The sequence below is a fragment of the Macrobrachium rosenbergii genome, chromosome 42 (genome assembly GCF_040412425.1).
Source record: "Macrobrachium rosenbergii isolate ZJJX-2024 chromosome 42, ASM4041242v1, whole genome shotgun sequence".
NCBI lineage: Eukaryota > Metazoa > Arthropoda > Malacostraca > Decapoda > Palaemonidae > Macrobrachium > Macrobrachium rosenbergii.
The window spans coordinates 7,409,641-7,418,626 of record NC_089782.1 but is presented as its reverse complement, the minus strand read 5'-3'; the positions used below and the strand labels follow the sequence as shown (position 1 = coordinate 7,418,626).

Genomic DNA, 8,986 nt, shown 5'->3' with positions numbered 1-8,986 from the left:
TATATATATATATATATATATATATATAAATTTGACTCAACACGGGACCAAACCCTGGTCTTTCAGTGAGAGTCCAGTGTATTAGCAATTCAGATGCAAAGGTCATAAAAGGAGTTGGAACCTATATAATATTTACCTGAGGTTTCTCCCTGGCAGGCGACTAAGGCCTAACATACCAGCGAATTTTACCCAACTCCTGACCCATCGGTTCTCGAATTGCTAACATTTCATTCGACTTACTCCTTTCCCTGTAAGATATGATGGAAATGAACACATGGAAAAGTGTTGCACAGAAATAAATTTCTAACCACGGGACCGAACCCCTGACTTTCGAGTGAGAGTCCAGGGCATTAGCAATCTGGATGCAAAGGTCTTAACTCTCTCACCCCCGCCGTATATTGCAATTTGGGAGGCCTTACCCCCGGACTATTTTGGATTGCAAACGCATTTTGTAATATTTTTTTCAAATCGCGGTGGCGGACTTAATTTTCGTCAGAAAGAGGTCAGGTTGGTCGCGTTCATTTGAAAAATGACTGACTTTTACGATGCAGGCATAAAAAATAAAAAAAAAAATCTGTGTAAGTAGCCTTTATCATTTGGTGAAGTTTGCCGATAACGAAATTTTTTTCTTTTATCGTATATATTGCGATATAGCACCAAGGCTACACAACACAGGAATTTCATACTTTACCATTGTATAGAGCAATTACTTAGCTGCAAAATGGTATATGTAACTTTGTATTTAGATGGAATGAAACAGAAAAAAATAGGATAAGTAAAATTATCGAAAGCAAAATTTTCTTTAGCGGGAGTAGTGCAAACCAGCGATCGCAAAAGTTTTTTTCAAATCCTCACTATCCTCTTATTTTTCCAGTAATTTGGGTGACTTTGCTGTCATTGGGAAGCTAAATGATTGTTAATGACTGGGTAGGCATAAAAAATGGCCTATGAGATGTTTAAATGCCCTTGTATTGAGAGGGAAGATAAAAAAAAAAAAAAAAAAAGCGAATAAACGTAAAATAATTGACTGTAGTAAGTAAGATGATGCACAAACACATTTGAATATAATTTTGTTGTTAAGCTCAAGTCTTTACCTTTGCAATAGCATAAAAACTTTGGTAATTACGAGAAAATAAAGTGGAGAAAAAATTGTCAAGCGCACGTATATGAAAAGTCAAGTTTAGCCGCTGGCTTGGCCGAAAACACGCAATGTAGAAATTTTTTCAAATCCTTACCATACGGTTATTTTACGAGTAATTTGGGTGATTTTGCTGTCATTGTGAAGGTAAATGATTATAAATTACTGGGTGAGCATCAAAAATGGACTATGAGATGTCTAAATGCCCTTGCATTGAGAGGGAAGATAAAAAAGAAAAAAAGCGAATAAACGTAAAATAATTGACTGTAGTAAGTAAGATGTTGCACAAACACATCTGAATATAATTTTGTTGTAAAGCCCAAGTCTTTAGCTTTAAAACAGTATAAAAACTTTGGTAATTACGAGAAAATAAAGTGAGAAAAATATTGTCAAGCGTACGTATATGAAAAGTCAAGTTTAGCCGCAGGCATGGCTGAAAACACGCTATGTGGAAATTTTTTTCAAATCCTTACCATAAGGTTATTTTACGAGTAATTTGAGTGACTTTGCTGTCATTGTGAAGGTACATGATTGTACATTACTGTGTGAGCATCAAAAATGGCCTATGAGATGTCTAAATGCCCTTGCACTGAGAGGGAAGATGAAGATAAAGAAAAAAAAAGCGAATAATGTTTAATGGCTAGTTACTCATGCATAACTATAGAACACGTACGCGTACGTGGTTGGGGGTTAAAGGCTGAGTTTTGCTACACGTACAGGTACGTGCTTTGGGGGCGAGAGGGTTAAAAGGAGCTGGAACTTAAGTGCTATGTACCTGAGATCTTTCCCAGGCAGGTGACTAAGACCTAACATACCAGTGAATTTTACCCAACTGCCCGACTCAGCAACACTCAGATTGCTAACATTTCATTTGACTTACCCCTTTCACTGTGAGATATGATGGAGCTACAAGATGTTTACAAAAAGCTAACTGACATTTCCCACGCCACTCCCTTAGTCCCTGTGACTGCCAGGTATCATATGAGCAGGTAATTTGCAAACATTCCCATAGTAATTAAAAGCACTTGGCCAAAACTGATAATCTTCACTCGAGGGGAAGTTAGTAACGCTTCTCGCACATTGAAGGAAATCCCTTTGAGACTTCATATTCTTAAAAATTCCCCAGTCCCTGCAACCACTACTGTGGGTCACTTCCTTGACCTGTCCCACACCTGCATCTCTGCCCTCATAACTTCTCCTATCGAGTCTAATCATCTCACTACTGTTATTTCTAATTATCGAAACTTTTACTGGCCAGCTCTCAACGACCTTTCAGGTACCTGCCGAGATTATCTGCATGCCCTGAGAAGAGAACAACAAATGGCCTCATTATGAAGGAACTGTCAAAACACGACCATTGTCGACGCCAATATGGTATAAATACTGGCTGGGAAGGGACATCCTTTCCTAGTGCACGCTACGATGTCTCCCTGTTACATATTCTGTTGGATAGGGACTCTGATCGAGTTCCCACTAGATGTCTCTGTAATGCTGTCACTCTGAAGGTGATCATTATCAAACCACCTTGGACTCTGCACGCTGATGACTATGTGATCATGAAGCACCCTTCAACTTTTCATCTGATTCTTCTATGGTGGGGAACTGTATGTGACGCTGCTTCCATGGTCACTCCAGCTATGAAAACTGGTTCTAATCTACCCAAGTCTTGTCCACAGACCAATGTAAAGTGACTGGAAGTTGTTTGTCCGGCCTCACCATTTTTTGCCTTTCACTTGAATTTCACACCTGTTCTTCTGTTCTCATGTACATTCCCTTCTGAATTCTCCCTAAGGTTGCCTTGAATCCTTCTTTGAATGATATGGAGTTTTGTTAGTTTTACTAAGGCATTACATTCTGATTCCTGGAGCGAAGGACCTCCTAGTCAGTTGATGCTTCCAAAGGCATAGTTTAGAGCTACCCTCAACCACGATGGCTGCACCGTGACATATATATATATATATATATATATATATATATATATATATATATATATATATATATATATATATATATATATATATATATATGTTGTACTAAAAAAAATAAACAAAATAAAAATTTTTAGGCGGTCAGTCACGACCCTGTATAATCTGTTAATTGTGCTGTCCCTGCTTCTGAACAGTTGATCCTAATCCTTTGTAAAAACCTCTTAAATATTCAATCCTGTTTGGCAGTTCTACTAATTCTTCAATTGTGTTGGATTCCAGGTACATATGTTTCCTTTATAATCCCCATTTGTCATTTATATGAGCTTTCTTTGTAAACATACTTTTATATATTTCTTCAGTCTGCTCAGTAAAGGACCTAGCGTCGGAAGGCCTCACAGCACTCCAGTGTTTCCGTTTCCTTCGTGGATTTTATCTTTATTTTATATATTCATCGTTCCATATTTTCGTGATTCAGTTATACACACACACACACACACACACACACACATATATATATATATATATATATATATATATATACATAAATACACACACACATACATATATATATATATATATATATATATATATATATATATATATATATATATATATATATATATATGTATAACTGAATCACGAAAATATGGAACGTGATGAATATATAAATAAAGATAAAATAATGAAGGAAACGGAAACACTGGAGTGCTGTGAGGCCTTCCGACGCTAGGTCCTTTACTGAGCAGACTGAAGAAATATATAAAAGTATGTTTACAAAGAAAGCTCATATAAATGACAAATGGGGATTATAAAGGAAACATATGTACCTGGAATCCAACACAATTGAAGAATTAGTAGAACTGCCAAAACAGGATTGAATATTTAAGAGGTTTTTACAAAGGATTAGGATCAACCGTTCAGAAGCAGGGACAGCACAATTAACAGATTATACAGGGTCGTGACTGACCGCCTAAAAAATTTTTATTTTGTTTATTTTTTTTTTAGTACAACAAAATAATTCTCTTTTTTTATATACAATAATAACTTTTTGCAAGATGAACACTTTTACAAATAAAAAATTATATTAAACATACGGATATATAGAAAATATATATCAAGTAACTAACTTGTAATCAAGTCAGTGATTTTATCTTTTAGGTCATTCTTGAACATTTTTCTAATACAGGGGTCCAAATAGTACATGCTATGGCTAAGATTAAAATTACAACTGGAAGTAAGCTGGATAATAGCGGACTCCAATAGATTTCTTGAAGAGAAATCTTTCGATCTGGCGATCACTGAACTTTCAGTCCAATTTATCCTGTGAGAGTTTTCACTTAAATGAATGAATATAGCATTGATGCTTGTTCAGTTTTGACTGAATACTTATGTTGCTTAATACGTACATCTAAATCTTTGCTAGATTGGCCAATATAAGAAGAGGGGCAGTCCAAACATGGAATTTTTTATATATTATGTTGTTGTTTTTTCTTTAAGGCTATTTTTATTAACATTCTTTTGAGTGTGTTATTATAAGAAAAACGAGGTTTACATTAAAAGGTTTTAACAACGATTTTATGTTTTCAACCCCACTAAAATAAGGCAAGCTAAGAATGTTCTTAGGGGTTTCTTTCTTCATGTTACTTTCACTATAAAACTTTTTGCGGGCTTTGTTATAACAAATATCTAGTATATGTGAAGGATAACATAAATCTGTCCCTATTTTTCTTATGTATTCAGTTTTTTTATCCAAATACTGGGGACTGACAATGCGCAAAGCTCGTAAAAACATAGGGGAAAAAATTGATATTTTGATGTTAAGGTGATGGCCTGAATAAAAATGGACATAAGTTAAGTTGTTAGTTGGTTTCCTATAAATACTGAATTTACATGAAATGGTTCTCTGTGTATTAAAACATGTAAGAAAGGGAGGTAATTGTCTTTTTCTAATTCTAACGTAAACTTAATGGATGGTACCTGGTTATTCAAATTATAGAGTAAATCATTTACATCAATACCAGCAGGCAAAACAGCTAAAATATCGTCAACATACCTATACCACTTTAAAGGAGTATAAATGATATTAGGTATATATCGTTTTCAAAGAATTCCATGTACAAGTTTGAGAGGAGTGGGGATAAAGGGTTGCCCATTGCCATACCAAATATTTGTTGGTAAAATGCACCATTGAATATAAACTTACAATCACAAATGCACAACCTAGTGAGAAAAATGATATGACTTACAGGTAGAGGTAATTCGTGATGGATTAATTCATTACTAAGATACTCTAAAATAGAATCTATAGGGACTTTAGTAAAAAGAGAACAAACATCAAAACTAACGAATCTATCAGTGGGGCAAAAAGTGATTTTTTGTTTAATTTATCAACTAAATCTAGACTATTATATACGTGAGAATCTGAGATAGTTCAAGTAACGGAGACAAGAGTTTGTAATACATTTCGAAAGTTTATATGATAGTGAGCCAACAGTACTGATAACAGGCCGCATAGGACTGTTTCCTTTGTGTGTTTTTACTAATCCGTACGAGTAAGGTAACGAGGGAAATTTTACCGACAACTGACCTATTAGTTTTTTTTATCTTTAAGGATTTTTTTCACTGTGATGTTGAAACTTTTTATGCCTTGATCAAGGGGATTTTTTGTTAGTTTTTTGTATGTCGCATCATCATCCAGTAGGGCTTGCATACGTGATATGTAGTCAACTTTATCTAAAATTACAATACTATTCGATTTATCAGCTTTTGTGATGTGGATTGTATTGTCTTTTTAAGGTCGGTCAAGCTTTTCTTATAGCAAGCAGGGAAATTGCTTTCATGCCTAACACTCGCAGCTCCGTAAATGATACCTTTAACTATATCAATATGATTTTGAGGAATATCACAATTTTTTCAAATATACATAGGGACGACGCAATCGTTAAAGCAGAGGGTCTGTTAGATACAAAGAAGGGTAAACCATATCCGAGCGCACTCACAACATTTTCACTTTTATATTTCTTCAGTCTGCTAAGCAAAGGACCTAGCTTCGAAAGGCCTCGCAGCTCTCCAGTGTTTCCGTTTCCTTCGTGGATTTTATCTTTAAATACATACATATATATACATATACATCATAATACATACATACACACACACACACACACACATATATATATATATATATATATATATATATATATATATATATATATATATATATATATATATATATATATATATATATATATATGCTTATTCTTTTGTGTTTAAAGAAGTTATAGACCAAATACATTACTAGAAATTGAATTGGAAATAAAAGGTGGCATATAGATTTTTACGCGAGATGCATGTAGATATTGCTAATAGTTATATACACAAAGATACAGGTATGCATATACTACAACAAACACAACAGTTATTATTAAAAAGTAGTATAAAGACTTTAACAGTCCTTATTTTCAGTTCTAGGTCTGTAACATCCTTCAAGATATTTCATAGTATAGTACAGCTAGGCCAATATTCGAATAATATTGTTTTACTAAATGTTTGACCCCATCCTTGAAATCAGTTATTATAAATTATGAATCTTTATGAATAAAGACAACAGGGACTTTAACTACTGTACTGGGAAGTTATTCCATGTGGCACTAAAAGCAGAATTATTTAGGGTTCCGTATGACCCACTTCCGGCTGAGTTTATTTTTTTAAAACTGCGGAATATTATAGATAACACCTTTTTGTGTCAAAATTATAATTTCCATGTAAGTAGCTGAAAGTTACGATAAGAGTTTACAGTTGAAGTAAATAAAGTAAGAATGATCATGCAAAGCTTCGTTGGGAATTACATTAATCTTCTACCGCATTATCATTCTTGCAGAATTTATTGTTAATTTGCCTTTCCCCCTTTCATATACACTATTATACTTCACAGTCCGAGCAAGATAGGAAAAAGTGGAAACCATTTCATATTTTTGTAAGTGCAAAGAATTTATTCAGGAATACAAATTGACAAAAAAAAAAAAAAATCAGAGTTGAATTCTGTCGTTGCCATCGTTTTGGTCTTGAATGGGTGGAAAGTTCTCCTGATCGTACCATATATGACAGGACGCTCAAAATACTCAAGCCTTTTCGTCGGCTGATGCAACCGTTGTCGCATCACCGGTAGAACTGGCAACTTCGTCCCTCTCAGTAGCACATGAGAGGCAAGGTAACTTGTTTTCCATAGCAGCTCTGTATTTAGGATGGCTGATAGCATAAACAATAGGGTTGTACACAGCATTGGCCTTGGCGAAGACAGAACCCCAGATTGAAAACAGAGGAGTGACCATAGGCTTGTGTAAGAGACCTGCCATATTGATGACGAAGTAGGGAGTCCATGCAATAAACCATAGGGACACAGTTGTAAGGGCGACCTTTGCGAGACGGCACTCGTTTGAAGTCTTCTTGCTCTCTGGGTCATTTCTCAGGGACTTCACTCCCATCTTCTTGGCCTGTTCACGCATCTGTTTCTCGTGAGTGGCGACAGCTTTCATGATGAATGCATAGCAATAGATGATTAACAAGAGAGGAAGATATAGCAATCAAATGCATAGAAGTACAGGTATAACTGACTCCAGAACTCTTCAGAGAGATAATCAGTGCCGCAGGCTGTCATGTTACCCTCAGGAACGTATCTACAGAAGCCAAACAGAGGAAGAACACCCCAGAAGAATGTTTGTCCCCATACAAAGGCAATCCTCAGCAAAAGCACCATTGGCGGTCAAAGGTGCTGCAGAGAGACCCTTAACAATGACATTGTAACGATCCAAAGTAATGAAGATCATTGTCCAAATAGATATAGTTCCAAAGCTTGACCCCCAGCATACCATAAATCTGGCAAGCCATGTCACTGAAAGCCCATGTCTGGTAATAGCAGTTAACTAAAATTGGTGGGCACATGGTTAACATCATACCAAAGTCAGAGAAAGCCAAATTCACAACAAACATGTTGGCGGGAGTCCTGAGAGACTTGGTGTTCATGAAGACCCAGATAACGACAGAAGTTGCCGCCCATGGCGAGGAGGCCCATAATAACCATCCAAATAGCAATTAGGTTATACCAGAGAGGGTTCATAGGAGGAAACTGGTACCAGTGGTTGTCGACTAAATGAAGGAGATGTCGGGGGCACCGTGTCGACTACGGTGTAGTTCCCTGTGGGGTTCGTGGATGGCAGGACACTACCCGCCATCAGTGAAGGATCATCCCAGTAACTCATCTGCAATTAAGAAAATGCATCTATACACATCATTACAAATTTTGTTCATAATATTTCCAGTTGAGCACAAAATAGAATAAAGTCTGTTTTTAGGTATAAAAATATTGCGAATAATGTAGATGACTTTGTCTTTTAGCTGGTCTACAATTAAAACTCTCAAAATGTCTCGAATAATGATCGCATACCCTTTAGTTTTCACAATAGATGATTGTATGGTAGATTCTCAGATAAAGTAATGGATGGCATTGCAAATTACAATCTTTCCTCTTAGTTTGTGCATATGATAAAATTTTCAACCTTGCGAAAAGAGAAGGAAATGGCATTCATTATTTCCTAAATGTTAGACTTCTTCAATATATTGTTTTTCCAAACGTGCAAGAAAATTGATTTCGCTCAACAATAATCATTTGCACAAACATAAGATAAGAATTGAGTTGCAACAGTAGGGTGAAGTTCAACATCAGTTTATTTTTTTTCTCTTAAAAATGATCATGACAAAGAGGAGTTCACCCAGCAGGATGGCATTCGGCCAAACGATTAGCAAAGATTACTTGTGCGCATGGTGGAATATAGTTTTCAGTGTCGTAAATAAAACACTAAATCGTTGGCTGCACGCATTATAAGTTATAGGAACGAAATTTGAATTTCTAGCCACCATTAAAGAG

General features: G+C 35.6%; 1 pseudogene; it reads right to left on the bottom strand.

Annotated features, from left to right (window-relative positions):
• Positions 1–7,027: 7,027 nt before the first annotated feature.
• LOC136827905 (rhodopsin-like) lies at positions 7,028–8,321 on the bottom strand (annotated as a pseudogene).
• Positions 8,322–8,986: the final 665 nt, after the last annotated feature.